This window comes from Ranitomeya imitator, chromosome 8 (assembly GCF_032444005.1).
Source record: "Ranitomeya imitator isolate aRanImi1 chromosome 8, aRanImi1.pri, whole genome shotgun sequence".
In the NCBI taxonomy this organism is placed as follows: domain Eukaryota; kingdom Metazoa; phylum Chordata; class Amphibia; order Anura; family Dendrobatidae; genus Ranitomeya; species Ranitomeya imitator.
This window is the reverse complement of record NC_091289.1, coordinates 29,877,884-29,893,414: the sequence shown is the minus strand read 5'-3', so window position 1 is coordinate 29,893,414 and position 15,531 is coordinate 29,877,884. Positions and strand designations below refer to the sequence as shown.

Sequence of the window (15,531 nt, the reverse complement as noted above, 5' to 3'; positions counted from 1 at the left end):
GGCAGATGCCCAGGTACTTTGAGTTTGTGATGAGACCGAGAGACAACAGAACAGTAATATAGAAGAGTACCCAGCAATGTAGCAGAGCTGGATTTGCCATAAATATTTGGCAAAACTGACCAGTGGAATAACGGAGTACCCAGCTTGGTTTGTCAAGTGAATCAAGGATATTGAAGCATTGGAAGCCAACTCCCTGAATACTCAGGCAGCATGATATTAGACATGCTCACTGGGATGCCATGACGTACCGGGAGGATCAGAAAGAGCTGATGGCAGGAGGAAGATGCAGGAGTTGGCTCTGAATGTAGAGGAGGAGAGAAACACCTGATTCCATGAATGCCCCCCAAAATGCCCACTTGTTGGATATGTTTTTGGTAAGCTCAAGCCATTTTGTGGTCAGGTTTGTGGGATTTGTGGTCAGGACTGTTGGTAGGAACTGAGTGCCATTAAGAGGCATACTATGAAAGTATTTTCTTCTAGAAACAATGCTTCAAGAAGAAAATATCTCCGTAGTATCCTGCCTGAGGGAGCAACCCAAATTCCTTCTGTTAGATAAGATTCATAGATAAGATCTGAACTTATAGCAAGGTCTCGTATGTGCAATACAGCTCCATAAAACTTCTACGGATAAAGCATTATAGGTCTGTAAAACTCACAGCTGGCATGCTCACAGCATGGTAATATATCCATGTCCATGAGGCCTTAAAGGGGTTGTCCAGGGTGAAATTAAAAGTCTGCAGTCACTCTAAAAGTGACTGCAGATTGCCAAATTGTGACAGCATGCCGCGATTCCGCTGTACTGCCTGCACGGGTGGGTGGTCGCGTGGCCACATGTAAGTGATTTGGCAATCAGACGCCAGTGGCTTCTTTCATTTGAAGAAAATAGATAAGTCTAGTCGGCAAGTGACTACAAGTGTGGAATCGCAACGGAATTGTGAAGACCAGAGTTAGTGTAGCTGTGCTAATTTTACAACTCATGATTACAATTGAAACCTCCAGAATAAATGTAGAACGGCAATGTTCATCTAATTTTATAGCCCTCATAATAATGCTATAAAAATTAATCTGTGTAGTATAATATTAGAATGAGGGACAGGGAGGAAGGAGATGCAGCTTCAGTCACTCTGCCTCAGCTGCAGATGATGAGACTGTGTGCTGTGAGAGGGGAGGAGGAGCACACAGCTCTGCTCTAACATCGGCAAAGAGAGAGGTAAAGACCCAAATATGAAGTGAATGTAATATACAGCTGATTTTATTAAATTATAAGTTACTACATTTACACTTTTTTATATCGCGTTTATGATTTCTGAGAACTATCTGTCAGTACTAACCAAAAATGAGAATTGGGTCCCCAAGGGAAAACTTAAAGAGTTTTTTTTTTTATTTATTTTTAGATTTCTCTTATATAGTTCACACACCCAATACTTAATTCTTCCCCGTATAATACAGACAAGGATATAACAGAATCAGTGCTTCAAAGTTTCTCAAACATCTGGGAATTCCTTTTTATAAATGATCTTCAGGACCTCAGCTCCCGGAGACGGCTCAGGAAGTCTCTGCTGCCATCTTCGCAGGTTTTTCCTCAGATAAAGCCGTGAAAGGTGAACTAAATTTGTCTTTCTTTTAACATTTTTCTTCAAATACAAACTGTTCAATTAGGATGGACATGAAGTTTGGAAAGTTAAAACTAACTTTTTTTAATAGAAATTAATTTTAAAAAGGTACAGTAAACCTTGAAATCCGGGGCGTAACGATTGCGGTCGCAGAGGGGTGCGACCGCGACCAGGCCCATGCTAATGCCAGTGCACATTTCAACTGGATGTGTGTCCAAGGACACATTCAAGTGAAAAGCATTGTGGCACAGAGACCGTCTGGGTCCCTGCACCGCAATATAAGCTGCCGGTCAATCAAAGGCCCACAGCTGACATCAGTGTGTAAGTCCCTGGCAGTGGATGGCAGTGACATCATGCACTTCCCATTGCTTGCACGCTAATGTCAGCCGACAGCTTCTGCGCCGGCTACAGAAGAAAACTGCGTGGTGTGAGAGTAGGAGGAAGGCGAGTAGTATGGTTTATTATTTTTATCTGTTAAAGTGCAGCGGTCGAATGGGGGACTTATATACCAGGATGGGAGCATATATACAGTACCAGGATGAGGCAAGGATAAAGGGCATATATACTAGAATGAGCCCAGGATAGGGAACATATATACCGGGAAGGGGCCCATGATTGGTGACATATATACCTGGAAGGGGCCCAGGATGGAGAACATATGTACCTGGAAGGGACCCACGGTGAGGGATATTAGTACAGGATGGGGGACACTAGGACATAATAGGGGATTGGGGGCAACACGTATGTCCTTATAGGATTTAGAATGCTGCAAGGGCCTATACAACTGACCAACATGGGGGAGGGGGGGGGGCAGGTCCAAATTTTGCACCAGGGCTAGTGCTTGAAATGAAAATGAATGATGAAACTAAACAGGAGATAATATTGCCCACACTGGTTATCAGTCTGCAGGATTTTATGCATGTTTCTGAAACAATCCAGGTAGAGGACCTTAGCAATTCTTCATCGTGCAGCAGTGGGGGGAGGCTCCTGCTGCAGATAATTTTTGTTTACCCACACATAGGATAGTGAGGAGATGGGGCACATACTCTAGAGAAAATGTATCTTTGTATCTCTGATTTTTAATTGTAATATGAGTCATACCTTAAGAAATCTCCATGGTAAAACAATTTCTACATTTGCCTACATGACGAAACATATTTTAAAGAAGTGGTTTCACAATTAAATATTTCTTCCTTAGATCAAGCAAAATGTTTACATTGGAATCGTTCCTCCCCCTTTGTGTTCTTTTTAAGCCCGCTCATCTAATGTGTGCTGGTGGTCACACTAGCTCATTAATTCCATCCCATCAAAGATAAACAAAATGTTCACTTTGCTTTGAAGTTTTTACTCGCCAGGAAGCTAGAGTTATGTTGTGTACATGAACAAAGTGCATACCTGGCCCAGCCCGAGTATTGCTCAGCTTTCTCCCCAGCACTTTGGCCTTGTGGCTTTATCACTCCGATTAGGTCTTTGTTAAAGAGTGACAGGGACTGCCATACGCCTCTCCCTTTTAAGATAACGATTGTGACTTGTGTGGAGACACGATGGTCAGTGGGTGCTCTCATCTGGTGGCCTGGCTGTTTTAAGAAAGACCGCATGTACCAGGCCTTATCCTACTGACTGCCTGAGCTCCTTTTCTGTAGGCAGAATACTACTCGGACAGCACAGGATGAGGGTAAAACACTGTGGCAATACATTATTGAACCACCAAACTGACAATAACAAAGAACAATCCCAGCATATACCCAAGATGGTGCAAATTACAGAGTCTCACCCTTCCGCCGGATCACCAAGATTAGAGTAGCTGTGACTTCGGGGCTTCCACAGTTGACTACCACCACCAGTGGCACCCCGCTTTTAATGGGCACCCACAGACAGGAGGTAACAACAAGCTTTGGAAACTGACAGTCCATTGAGGCACGTTGCCAAGTGACCAGAAGGTCCCAACCTGGCTTCTCCAAATGACTCCTTGGGGCCTGGTGACCAAAGGGTATGAACCTGGCTTCTCTGAACATCTCCATGGGGCAAGGTGCTGGATGGCCCTAACCTGGCTTCCCCAAACATATTCATGGGGTCAGGTGACTGGAGGATACCAAGCTGGCTTCCCCAAATGTCTCCATGGGTTTAGTGATGGTAAATGGAGCAAATCTGTATTATTCCAGCTAGGGCCGTGGTCTCCTAAGCAGGCATCCTGTAGAACAGAGGTGTCAAACTGCATTCCTTGAGGGCCGCAAACAGGTCATGTTTTCAGGATTTCCTTGTATTGCACAGGCGATAATTTAATCACCTGCACAGAATGATTCCAGCCCCTTGTGCAATACAAGAAAATCCGGATGAGATTAACTCTTATTGTTTGAGTATTTAATCAATCTGCATAGTTTGTCCTCCACTGTTCTACTTTTACAATGGGTAACCAACATATTAGCTAACATAGATTGTTCAATGACCCTGCATCACTGTTCTCCAAAGATAGCAGACAATAACCTGTAGGATCTGATATAAGAGGTAAACAGCAGTCATTCAACAAATTTACAAAACCTCAATTCAAGGGTACAAACTTCAGATTCATATGACTCTTGATTCATCGAAGAAAAACACACCAATTGAAGAGCCAAAGGTTCAGACTCATATGAACAATAGTCTGTCTCCTGCCCTACTGAAAATATATGTCTAGCATTATAAGATTACATTTGGCGTCATCACTACTTGTGTATTTGAATATGTGCTTTTATTGTGCATAGAATCTCACCGGCAATAATGTGTGCAGTTAATGTACTGTAATGTGATGAATGTATAATGTACTTGATGTGTAACATATTGGGAAAGTCTAGGGTATGAGTTCAGCTAGAGCATTAGACATAGGTTAAGAATGGGAAAGGTGCAGTAGTGGGCACATTAGATACAGAAAGTAAAGGGCACAGGTTAGGAAGAGTTAAAAGTTCGGGAACAGCCCCACATGGCAGGGGAAGGGTTAGATAAAAGGATTACTTACTGATTAATGGGAGTTTAGAAAAAATAAGTTATAGCAGTAGTTGAAAGCCACACGGCTGGAAGGCACAAAAGAGTACGAACTGTTTGGCAGCATGAGGACGTCCGCTGCAAACTTCAGCAGATCTTCCTGGAACAACCGGGGCCTATAACCCAACTGAGGTACTGAGAAGCGTGCCTTCATATCGTCCTATGAGAGAAAGCCAGATGGGGAATTGTAAAAGGGAGTTGGGATGGGACTCATGGAAGCTGCAAAGCCGGACGCAGCATCACTGGGGCCAGAGGTGCCAGTGAGGAAAGGGATAGCTCAGGGTGACGAAACAGTGAATGCAACATAACGGTGCTGTAACAACAATTGAACTTGGACTGCTCAGTAAAGTTAATCTGTTTGAAAAGAACTGAATATGAGTCGTATCTGGGATCATAGAGACACCAGAGACATGTGGCTGAAACGTGAGTGATATGCAGTTCACACAGAGCACATGGGAGCTGGGACACCATTTATTTGTGGGGTGCCAGGGTGTGAGCACTGCAGCCCCTCGCCCATGACTGTCACCCTGTGCATCTTACATCTTTAAGGGGGAGGAGTGTATTATGTTACTTTCACGATAAGTGAAATTGCAAAATTCATGTAACATGCAACTTTGCAGCTTAATAAAACTCTGTCTGCTAGACGTGTCTGGTCTCTTTGACAAGGAGCGCATCACTTGCATATTCTTTGCTATAGAGCTTGCAAGTGCTGTTTTGACATTTTCTGTATACTGTCGTCTTCAGCAACAATGAGCTTTTCTGGTCTTGCAGAGGCAAAACTGCCTTTACTTGCAGCATCAGAGATCATAGTTTGGACCAATAGCAAGACCATGGCACAGGTTCAACCCGTCAATCATGCAAAAATACAAGGAAAAAGCCCTGAGGTGAAGGAGTGGCGTGCTCCTGAAAAGCAGTGTTGAGGCAACCCCTTTAAACCTAGCACTACCTGTACTTAGATGCTTTATTCTGACTTTGATGTTTGGCCACTGGTTATATTTGACCTACAGGAGGCATAGCTATAGTGGCTTCAGGGTCCGGCCCCTAAGGAAATCTAAAAGATCTCTTTAGCCAATATGAGAACACCAAAAGTATTAAAGACCCATGATTGTTGGGGTCCAAATTGGAAATTTTCCATTAGGGACCAGAGAGCTTTAAGCTACATCATTAGCAAACAATAAGAGTTGTGTTAGTACTGTTATCCCCCAGATTAGTGATTATCGAGGTGACCATGATATGGAGAACAAAGTTTATGCCTCTAATTGTCGAAGATGAAGGAAAAGGTATAAGAGACCCACATTTTTGAAACGTACATGTGATAATAAAGACTCACGACATTCATGTTCAGGACCAAATCCAACGACTATAACAAACTTATCAAGAAGATGTCCCGAGGACCCTTCTGCTTCTAAATGGATTTTACAGTGAAAATCACCAACTTTTTAACAAAAAAATTATACAGGTCACTTAGATTCCCCCCCCCCCCCATGCTGCGTACACAGTAACGTGCCACCTTACAAATATTAGGAAAGATGTGTTACTCAACATATCCTGGTTTCATCTGACACACATGTATCACTTTCCCTTAAACTTATTGTAAATAAAGTAGTGGAAACTGAAGTTTGAAACATACATGGGAGCTTTGTAAAAAATATTCATCCAAGATGGTAAAGACTTACTAGAAAACTTCTATGTTTCTCAAGATCTTCTACAGATCATTACTTATGCGATCAAACTCAAACAGATCAGATGAACCCTACAATTATGATATAAACCTATTCCTAATATTGGAACTTTTTTTTTTGGCTTTGCACTCAGGTCTCTCCTGGGGTCCCATTGGAAATAGGGGAACTGGAAAGTCAGCAAGTTTTTCACCCATAAAAAGAGAGCAGTTGTATAGAAAGTGAGTCCATATAATGATTAACTACAGAGCTAGAGTTATAACCGTCATCTGTACCACACCAACAGCCTATACATATAGGTGATGTGTACAGACTTCCCAGTGTTTACTATGAGATGGAGTTTCACACTTCTAGAAGTCAACAGGAAGAAACCCATCACCAGCAGAAGGCAGAGAAGACAGCCAAAGCTGCATCACATAGAATACACTGAGACTGCAGTATGAAGCTGCATCACATAGGATACACCGGGACTCTACATTGTGCTTCAGGACAAAACAGCTGTATGTCATTGATCTATCGCTATGTTGCAAAAAATTATACTAGTGTAGTGATCATGTGCCAACTACTTACGTTTTCACTTCTCTGAATCCAGCCCTTTACACTCAGACTATGGTAATATCTCTCTATTTTAGAACACTGCTTCTTCCATGATAATAATCTTATTAAACTTGATTAGTCACCAGTATGGACCAATGCTCGGGAGATATTTTAAAACCAGTACAAAAGGTAAAATTCAGGTGTCCCCTGGACAATCAAGCAATCGCTGCATTCAATGTACAATCCGGATATGAAAAATTAAATTTCTTGTACCCAAAGTGGGTCACACAGTCTAAGGAAAAGTGGAGCTCCTAGTCAGGCAGGGGACGCCATCTCTATTTAACAATGTGTTGAATTCACAAGTAAAAAATATTAAATGTCACTATGGAATGAATGGATGGACCTTGACATCTCTCTACAGATGATGAATCTTTTGTCAATTGGGAAATCAAATAGAAAAGACTTCAGAGATTTACACAAATGAGAGGTGGCTCATTGGTTAGCACTGTTGCTTTCCAGCGTTGAGGGGTTGGGTTGAAATCCCACCAAGGATGACATCTACAAGGAGTTTGTATGTTCCAAAGTACCGATGATTATCAAAGCAATGTAAAAGCTAGGAGGGATAGTAAACACTAAAGAAGACAAAAAAAAGGTTTCAGAAGGATCTAGATAAGTTTGAACAATGGGCAGTGACTAATAGAATGGTATTTAGCAGGGAGAAATGCAAGATTCTATATCTGAGCAAGAAAAATGAAGAGTACATCTACAGAATGGGAGGAATAGCAAGAGCACATGTGAAAAAGACATCAAATGAGTCAGTAGTGTGATGCAGCAAAAAAGGCAAACACAGTTCTGGGATGTATTAAGAGAAGCGTCTAGATCACATGAAGTAATTATCCCCCTGTGCTCCTCCTTGGTCAGACCTCATCTGGAATACTGTGTCCAGTTCTGGGCACCACATTTTAAAAAAGACATTGAAAAACTGGAGCAAGTTCAGAGAAAAGCTACCAGGATGGGGAGTGGCCTGCAAAGTATGTCCTACGAGGAACGGTTAAAGGATCTAGGAATGTTTAGCTTGACAAAAGAAAGCTAAGAGAAGATTTAATAACTGTCTACAAATATCTGAAGGGATGTCACAGTGTGGATGGATCATCATTTGCATATGGAATCATGATCTTGAAAGTGAGAAGATACAGATTAGATAATAGAAAAAAAAAATTTTGACAGTGAGGGTGATCAATGAGTGGAACAGGCTGCCACAAGAAGTGACGAGTTCTCCTTCAATGGAAGTCTTCAGAGACTGGACAGACATCTGTCTGAGATGGTTTAGTGAATCCTGCATTGAGAAGAAGGTTGGACACCATGACCCTGAAGGTCCCTTCCAACTCTAACATTCTATGATTCATTAATGACCTGTTATTTGAAAGGAACAGATGCCAATGCCTTTGAAAATAAGTCCTCATGGGTTGGCCTTATATACCTCATAGAAGAACCAGTGGCACAGAAACCAGTGATTGATACATATGAACCAGGTGAGTATCAATTCTTTCTTTCTTCCCTTGAATGTTTAACAACTCTCCTGTCTAAAGCCCATTTCACCCACCTTCCAAGTCCTTCTCAACAATGCTTAGTAGTACTCTGACTTCAGCTTGATGTCATTTACTTCTCACCTACCTCTCCAACCTTTCTATCCTTTGTGGTTTCCTCCACCCGAGTTACATAGACTTTTTTTGTTTGCAACAAAGGAAGTAAAACAAATGTAGACTAACCTCAACATTGCATTTTCCTTCCAGAACAATAGAGCAGATGACTATATTCTTGTTTCTTAATGGGAATGTGATGACCCTGTAGGTATTGCTTTGTGTTTCTATAACTGCATTATTCCTACAATATACATTGAACTAACTTCTAAAAAAGTAAACAAGAAATGTATACTATGAACACTAAATGCTTAAAAAAATATATTCTCATGACGTGTCAGTAAAAGCAGTTGGGAGATAATATCTATGGTGTCCCTTGAGGCTCTTCTCAAGTTTGGAAGTTTTCCTTTTTTAGAATAGGGGATAAGTTCCCGAACGCTGGGAGTCCATCTGCTGGGGCCTCCACCAATCCTGAGAACCAGAGTTTTGAAGATCCGTGCGTGAATTAAGTAGTTATTGATCATGTGCACCTCAGCTCAATTTATTCCTAATCACCAGGGATGACAGGGCTGCACTCGGCTGGTCTTCAGCACCCCCATAAGAGTGAGGCAACCATGCACATGATCAACCACTGCTCCATGCACATAGGTCTGATTCTCGGGATCTGTGTAGGTCCTAGAGGTTGGTGCCCCAGTTATTCTATTAATGAAAGATACCTAAGAATATCCCTTTAATATACAGTGGGGCAAAAAAGTATTTAGTCAGTCAGCAATAGTGCAAGTTCCACCACTTAAAAAGACGAGAGGCGTCTGTAATTTACATCATAGGTAGACCTCAACTATGGGAGACAAACTGAGAAAAAAAAATCCAGAAAATCACATTGTCTGTTTTTTTTATCATTTTATTTGCATATTATGGTGGAAAATAAGTATTTGGTCAGAAACAAACAATCAAGATTTCTGGCTCTCACAGACCTGTAACTTCTTCTTTAAGAGTCTCCTCTTTCCTCCACTCATTACCTGTAGTAATGGCACCTGTTTAAACTTGTTATCAGTATAAAAAGACACCTGTGCACACCCTCAAACAGTCTGACTCCAAACTCCACTATGGTGAAGACCAAAGAGCTGTCAAAGGACACCAGAAACAAAATTGTAGCCCTGCACCAGGCTGGGAAGACTGAATCTGCAATAGCCAACCAGCTTGGAGTGAAGAAATCAGCAGTGGGAGCAATAATTAGAAAATGGAAGACATACAAGACCACTGATAATCTCCCTCGATCTGGGGCTCCACGCAAAATCCCACCCCGTGGGGTCAGAATGATCACAAGAACGGTGAGCAAAAATCCCAGAACCACGCGGGGGGACCTAGTGAATGAACTGCAGAGAGCTGGGACCAATGTAACAAGGCCTACCATAAGTAACACAATACGCCACCATGGACTCAGATCCGGCAGTGCCAGACGTGTCCCACTGCTTAAGCCAGTACATGTCCGGGCCCGTCTGAAGTTTTCTAGAGAGCATTTGGATGATCCAGAGGAGCTTTGGGAGAATGTCCTATGGTCTGATGAAACCAAACTGGAACTGTTTGGTAGAAACACAACTTGTCGTGTTTGGAGGAAAAAGAATACTGAGTTGCATCCATCAAACACCATACCTACTGTAAAACATGGTGGTGGAAACATCATGCTTTGGGGCTGTTTCTCTGCAAAGGGGCCAGGACGACTGATCCGGTTACATGAAAGAATGAATGGGGCCATGTATCGTGAGATTTTGAATGCAAACCTCCTTCCATCAGCAAGGGCATTGAAGATGAAACGTGGCTGGGTCTTTCAACATGACAATGATCCAAAGCACACCGCCAGGGCAACAAAGGAGTGGTTTTGTAAAAAGCATTTCAAGGTCCTGGAGTGGCCTAGCCAGTCTCCAGATCTCAACCCTATAGAAAACCTTTGGAGGGAGTTGAAAGTCCGTGTTGCCAAGCGAAAAGCCAAAAACATCACTGCTCTAGAGGAGATCTGCATGGAGGAATGGGCCAACATACCAACAACAGTGTGTGGCAACCTTGTGAAGACTTACAGAAAACGTTTGACCTCTGTCATTGCCAACAAAGGATATATTACAAAGTATTGAGATGAAATTTTGTTTCTGACCAAATACTTATTTTCCACCATAATGTGCAAATGAAATGTTAAAAAAACAGACAACGTGATTTTCTGGATTTTTTTTTCTCAGTTTGTCTCCCATAGTTGAGGTCTACCTATGATGTAAATTACAGACGCCTCTCATCTTTTGAAGTGGTGGAACTTGCACTATTGCTGACTGACTAAATACTTTTTTGCCCCACTGTATGTCACATGTCTCCTTTTATCTTGTTCTGAGATTTTGTTTGGGTCTTAAAAACTCCATTGATAGACAGTTTGTTTCCAAAACAAAGACGAGGAAGACTGACGCTCAGTAGACCACTGTGGACATCATCAACATTCTGGTTCAGGCACATCTCATCGATACTTTCCTTTGATGTGTCTCAGAAAAGCAGCACATCACTTCAAAAACCAACGCAAAAAATATCCATTTTGCCTAATAGGAGGAGAGATAATTTTCCAAAATGACTCTTGACATTTAACACTCTGAGGTCTCCTAGGACTGTATCCAACCAGTTCTTTAATACAAACGTAGCCATAGTAAAGTCAATGTGACCTCTACACATATGACTGTGGTTAAATGGATGGTAACCATTCTTCACTGCTCTGCTGTCACACACACAGGTTCTGTACATTATATTCAGAGTTTTTCGCTTATTTCTATCATTAGGCTGTGCCATCCTCTCTCAACAAATTCACCCCAAAATAGCTGCTGAATTCCCTGCCTCGGCTTTTAAACAGACTGTGCTATACTACATAATGGCTGTGCTACACCATATGATGATGCGATAGGTACAATGCATTGTTGAGAAGGACGCCTAGTTGCGCTTGAGGCCATGCAATCTTTCTCTGGCTGACGCAATCTTGTGTAAAATGGACGCAGATCGTTTTGGCGATTTGTGTAAATCAAATTGCAACTACCAAAATTTGCCACTTTTTTTGCGCAAATGAATGATAAATTCTTCTCATTGGACTCATCTCTATCACTATATTCAGCAATGTTTCAGAGGTAAAGGTAGGTCAAAAACAGGACAAAAATGTAAGTCCGGCATGTCCTTAATGACCGCGATGAAGAAGTGCCGGAGGGATTCAGTACACCTACCAGCTGCTTTTACCTCTACAGCACAGTTATGTATAGTGATGATGATGAGATTAGGCACAGATGCTCGTGACGAGAACATAGTTTTGTCTCCATACAAGTCACTAGTGCGGCCGCACTTAGATACTGGGCACAATGTTGGGCTCCAATGTATAAGACGGACATAGCTGGACTAGAGCGGGTGCAGAGAAGAGTGACCGAGGTTATTAAGGGAATGGATGGTCTGCAGTAATAAGACAAGTTATCAAACTTGGGTAAGTCAGTTCCAGAACACGAAGTAGGGGCAATCTTATTACAATGAACAAGTATATAAGGGGACAGTACAGAGATGTTTCTAATGGTCTTTTCACACTTAGGCTTGCAATGACGACAAGGGGGAATCCTTCTCATCTAGAGTAAAGAAAGTTTCATCATAATCACAGAAGGTGATTCTTTACTGTATGAGCAGTGATCCTATGGATTATTTACTATATGAGCAGTGATCCTATGGATTCTTTACTGTATGAGCAGTTAAACTATGGATTCTTTACTGCAAGAGCAATGAAACTATGGATTCTTTACTGTAAGAGCAGTGAAACTATGGATTATTTACTGTAAGAGCAGTGAAACTATGGATTCTTTACTGTAAGAGCAATGAAACTATGGATTCTTTACTGTATAAACAGTGATCCTATGGATTCTTTATGTAAGAGCAGTGAAACTATGGATTCTTTACTGTAAGAGCAGTGATCTTATGGATTCTTTACTGTAAGAGCAGTGAGACTATGGATTCTTTACTGTAAGAGCAGTGACACCATGGATTATTTACTGTAAGAGAAGTGAGCCTATGGATTCTTTATTGTAAGAGCAGGGAGATTATTTAACTCTCTGCTACATGATGTTGAAACGGTTGAATCACTACAAAAGCACAAGTATGGCCTGGATGCTTTTTAAAAAAAAATCTATTACTGGTTATGGCTACTATATTCTGTGATGGGGTGTTGATCAAGGGGAATAGTCTGTTTGCTGTATGTGGAGTCGGGAAGGAATTTTGTCCCCTAATATGGGGCAATTAGCATCTTCTCCAAGGGGTCTTTGCCTTTCTCTGGATCACCATGTTCGGTTATAGGTTGAACTCGATGGACTTATATCTACTATAAGATGAGAAGTCAATGGAGAGAATTTATCATCCATTTGCACCACTAATTAGGTGTCAAAGTGGCAACTTTTGACAGAAATGCGTTAAATTTGAGATTTTCCAAAGCTAAGGGTGCGTGGCTTATAATGGCTGAACAAAAATGTAATAAGGTTAAAGCTAAAAATTGGAGAAATTCTAGGTACGTTCACATTTCTGCTTTTAAGTCCTTCCAAAATGTTTTTTCGAGCGCAGAGTGATCTTCATAAAAATGTGCCACATTTTAATCTCAGTCGATTTAGGTCAAGGATATGAAAAAAAAAATAAAATAAAATTCCATAATGCATATTTTGTTTCTTTGTCTGCAAAACCCTTGCCTGTTCAGTTTACCGTAAATTCGGAGGGTCCAAGCAAAGATCTACAAGGTTTGCCTTGCTCTGCTGCCTCCGTACATCTATGGGCACCCAATCATTTAAAAAATGTGGAGTTTTTACTAAAGGTCAATACTTTTACTATAAAGCCGGAATGTTACAATTCGAATGGTAAGAACTGCCCATATATAAGAAAACTTTTGAATTCCTGCAGACAGCATATAACAGGAGTAAAGTTCGATAATCATTGACCGCGATCATAAAACAATAAATGACGTAGAGCAAATAAAAAAACTTTACGATCTATTTAGTGAAGGCCGTATGAAAAAAAATTCAATTGAAACAAGTAACTCCTTCACTGCCATCTTTAGTGACTTTAACCTGAGTTGAAGTCACCAGAAATAGTCTGATGACTGTAAAGAACTAGTTTTGGACTTTTTTTTTTACCGATAGGCAAAGACGTTTTCCATGACAAGTATCGAGTTTGAATGTAGGAACTTACTTGTAAGGTGGCAAATTCGGCTCCGTGACTGATCAGAACAAGTCAGTATTCCGTCCAAGCGAGACTCTTGGCAGAGCTGCTGATTTCTGAAGAACGATTCCTGTTTGACAAGCTGAGTGAAGGAAGCACATTACACCTCGTGAAGGGAGGAGATTGAGTCTGATAAACTGGAAATTCGTGCAGCGTGAAACTATTCTTAAAGTTGGGTCACCTACCTGGTAACACGCCCAGATTTGTGAATTGTAGTACGTCGTCGGTGCCCTCCCTGTGCAGACACCTGACCCCCTTACACAGGGTCACAGCCATGTAGAAGATTAGGAGTCAGACACGGTTTTCATAAACTTCTATGTAGCTTAGAAATATTCTCCATCCTCTACAGAGTCATTTTTTTGAGCTGCAAAAAAAAATAATCATGGTTTTCAAGAACGATCCACATCAGATGTAGTTTTCCAATGTCATTTTTAAGTCTGATGTTTTTTTTAACATTGATTTTCAAACTTTTTTTGTTACCAGTTTTTTTTTTTATTGAAACCTTTTTTTTTGCAAAAGCAAAAAGACCTTGTGAAGATGATGGCGGAAGCTGGTAAGATTGTGCCAATATCCACAGTGAAACGAGTATGGTATCATCATGACTGATGGAAGAAGCCATCACTCCAAAAGAAGCATAAAAATAAGCCAGATTAATGTTTGCAAATGCACACAGGAACAAAGACCTTAACTTTCGGAGACATGTCCTGTGGTCTGATCAAACTAAAAAATATGGTTCTTACCGATAACGGTATTTCTCTGAGCCCATGACGGCACCATGGAGAGAGGGGATCCGCCCGCCAAGGACAGGAATCCTACAGATAAATAGGCGGTACCTCTCTCCCGCATCAGTTGTTTACTAGAGAATGATCGGAGACTAAGAAACTGAGTCTTACTTTTAACATTACTTAAACTTAATTGAGATACCGCGTGGCTATTCAGATAATTAGCATATGGCACTATATTAATGTGCACACCCATAAGTGAAGGGAGAGAATGTACGGGTGCCGTCACGGGCTCAGAGAAATACCGTTATCAGTAAGAACTATATTTTTCTCTGACGCCCATGACGGCACCACGGAGAGATTTGCAGAGATTGTACATTCAGGGAGGGACCACCGCTTCCAGAACCCTTTTACCAAAGGTAAGGTCTGAAGAGGAGATAAGGTCCAATCCATAGTGCCTATAGAATGTAGATGGTGAGGATCAGGTAGCAGCGCTACATATCTGGTCAACTGAAGCTCCGGTCTTCTCCGCCCAAGAGGTTGCTACTGCTCTCGTTGAGTGAGCCTTGACATCTCCCGGGACGGGCATTCCACTTGATGAGTATGATAGGCTGATGGCGTCCGTGATCCATCTCACCAAAGTGGCTTTGGAGGCTTTTTCCCCTTCCAGGGACCCTGAAAACGCACAAAAAGAGAGGTGTCCTCCCTACTCTCTCTGGTGGCTTCTTCTGACATCTAATGTATGTAAGGATTCTTCCTCCTTGTTTTTAGGGTTGGGACAAAAGGAGGGGAGAGATATCTCTTGAGTTCTATAGAATCGGGACGCTACTTTCGGGAGGTATGCTCGGTCTGTTTTGAGAACAACCCTATCCTCCAAAAACTGGGTGTAAGGAAGGTTAGCAGATAGAGCCTGTATGTCGCTAACTCTACGTGCAGAGGTGATAGCGACTAGCAGGGATGTTTTGAGGGATAGGATTTTCAATGGGGTATCCGCCAAGGGTTCAAAGGCAGGTTTAGTCAGGGCCTTAAGGACCAAATTTAAATCCTATTGAGGGGTAATCCTTAC

General features: G+C 41.7%; 1 protein-coding gene across 1 annotated transcript in view; it reads right to left on the bottom strand.

The window, feature by feature from the left end:
- The window catches only part of FAM3D (FAM3 metabolism regulating signaling molecule D), a 50,787-nt gene extending 36,945 nt beyond the window's left edge, over positions 1–13,842 (bottom strand). Inside the window, exon 1 of the mRNA XM_069736636.1 lies at positions 13,714–13,842. The gene's annotated coding sequence lies outside the window, so the exon portion shown is untranslated. The remainder of the gene's footprint in view (positions 1–13,713) is intronic.
- Between the last annotated feature and the right edge of the window lie 1,689 nt (positions 13,843–15,531).